Below are 2,555 nucleotides of genomic sequence, written 5' to 3'. Positions count from 1 at the left end.
GAGAGAACACAGGCCAAGGAAGGATCACAAGGATGAAGGAGGTTACAGCTCTGTGTAATTCTTACTGCTTGTCCTACTGTTCTCTCTGGTGCAGCAGAAGCACATTACAGAGAAGTTGGGCTTCTGCTGTGAATGCAGCAAACAGCGTCCATTTTGTGCTCCTTGGATATGGCAAAAATTGTGTTATCACCCTCAGCAAACCAATCCAAAACCCTTATTACACACATAAGGCACCTTTTTTGTAGAGGAAGTGGTATTTTTCCCAAAGTCTTCAAAAAGATGGGTCCAACCTGGGGAGCAGTTTGCCTCTGCCATCACAAACAACAGGCTTTCTGCTATTCTTCTTTTCAGTTGCATAGAAACAGCACTTTCATATATATATATTTACTACATTAACATCTCTGTAAATGTTACTCCTGTCTTCACTCTCCATCATTCCGACGTACTCATGCATAAAGGAGAAAACACGAAACAGCAAACGGAAGGTGAATTGTATCTGTACTCTGGTTATTTAGGCCTCATCATACTGATATGTTGCACAGCTCAGCCACAAGTGTACCATCACCGTAACCAATGGTGAAGTTCCTGAAAAATTCAGAGGGGCCAAGGTGGTCGATAGGGTATAGGGAAGATGTGGTAACTGAAGAATTAAAATTAGAAGAGGAGCTTCAAGGAATTAGGTGCCTGCAGTAACACACCCATGGACTGATTTGGGCAGTGGTGATGCCTCTAGCTGCACAATACCAAGGTTCTTGGTGAACTTTTTATATGTTACAGTGCTGTAATAGTAGATTAGGTAGATGCTAACAGGCATTTTTACAAGCCTAGGGCATAAATGCTTCAGAAGTATCCTCCAGCTTTCTCCTGGAAGAAATTGCTCTTTTTCTCCAGCCTTGCCACTTCTCCAATTATGAAAGCAAATCTAAAACAATTTGAGTTCTTTTCCTTCCTGCTCTGGAGTATGTTGCAAAACATTACCATATTAATGAGCAGTTATGGTGAATATGCATGCTGAAGGAGGCAAAGGAAGGATGGCTTGTAGTGATTGCAGCAGTTAGCAGTTAGTGCTGTGTTAAATAACCTACTACAAAAGCAAACTTCATTCCCTGCAAGGTGGCACATGCAGCTTTACCAAAACGTTGGCTATTCCACACTAAAAAGCTGCTCTATAGAAGTATGAAATACACATCTGTGTTAGCACGTCTACACAACCAAACAAATAGGTAAATAGCCTCACACAAACACTTCCTGTGTGTGCGTCTAGGTCCCCCCTGCTTCTAGAACACGCAGAAAGGATCCGTGCACACGTAGGGTCCCACACCTCCGTGTCAGCAGGGACACGCTGAGGAGCCCACGTATAATTTTTCCGTAAGCTCATAAGCTCTTCCATTTCCTCCTCAGGAGCCGTCTCAAAAAAAGCCCTTCCTTTCTCCCAAAAAGCACTGTGCTCCAGGTGAGGCTCGAACTCACAACCTCGGCATTGCTCGGCTTTAGTACTGCTGTATAAGTACCGCGCGCTAACCGATTGCGCCACTGGAGCCCTGACACCAACTCCTCCCGAACGCTTTATCAACCACTCGCTCAGCCCGGGCGGGGGAAGAGCTCTGGGCTTTTTGCCTGTGCCCTACGTCCTGTCACGGCCCCGCCGCGCCTCGGCTTCTTGGCAGAGCCGCGCTCTCGCCGTTACCAAAGGCACAGCCCCCGGGTGAACCGGGCCGGCAGCCTCCTCGCTCCCGGGAGGGCGGCGCCACGAAGAGCAGGAGGGCGGAGAGCAGCCGCGGTGCGGGCACAAAGCCCTCCCACCATGGGTGCCCGCCGGCCGTGGGGCTGCGGGATAAGCTCAGCCTGTCTGCGGCTGGATGTTGGAAGGGCTGCCGAGATGAAAACACTGAATGTAACCATTATTTATGCATAGAAACAGCACAATATACACACGATTTATTACTTAGAAACCAGAAAGAATCGTTGTGTTTTGCATTTGCTTTACTACGGGTAAATCAGAAAGTGCCAGACCTGTTGTAACAGAGCACCTGGGTTTCCGTGGCCTCTAAAATGAAATACTTTGTAGAACACTGCAGTTGTCTTCATCACCCTTACCAGCATATCACTACACTGTCATATAAAATACATTATGCAAAGATTGCTGTGAATATAATTGCATCCAAACAGGTGCATCTTCAGCAAGTACAAAATTGTCAGCATGAGTTAAAGCTGAAGCTGTGAATGTACAGGCAAGATCTTTATTGCAGATTCAGCCTTAGACAAGAGGGAGAACTCAGTGAATCTGCATGTGATTTTGTATAGGTAATAATCAGCGCTGTTGTATTTTAATCAGCCTTCCCATAAAAATGATAGTGATAGTAAAGACTGAAGCAAATGCTGTGGGATCTTTAATTCTGCTTTGCAATGTGATCCAGTTGGGCTCTTTTGTTACATTTTTTCACATTTGTCACAATCAACTCTGACTGAGGCCTCTGATAGTGTGTTTATGAATAAAAAACAGTGAGAACTTGGCCACATTAACCAGTTCATAAGTGGGAACAAAACTTCACTTG

At 45.6% G+C, this 2,555-nt stretch overlaps 1 non-coding gene across 1 annotated transcript; it reads right to left on the bottom strand.

Annotated features, from left to right (window-relative positions):
* Positions 1-1,445: 1,445 nt before the first annotated feature.
* On the bottom strand, positions 1,446-1,540 carry TRNAI-UAU (transfer RNA isoleucine (anticodon UAU)). Its single transcript has 2 exons — positions 1,503-1,540; positions 1,446-1,481 (listed from the first exon to the last, which is right to left on the bottom strand). It is a non-coding gene; the product is annotated as a tRNA-Ile (tRNA).
* Between the last annotated feature and the right edge of the window lie 1,015 nt (positions 1,541-2,555).

The sequence above is a fragment of the Coturnix japonica genome, chromosome 3 (assembly GCF_054131305.1).
Source record: "Coturnix japonica strain WE chromosome 3, WE-NBRP24, whole genome shotgun sequence".
Taxonomy (NCBI): domain Eukaryota; kingdom Metazoa; phylum Chordata; class Aves; order Galliformes; family Phasianidae; genus Coturnix; species Coturnix japonica.
This window is presented reverse-complemented; position numbering and strand designations above follow the sequence as displayed.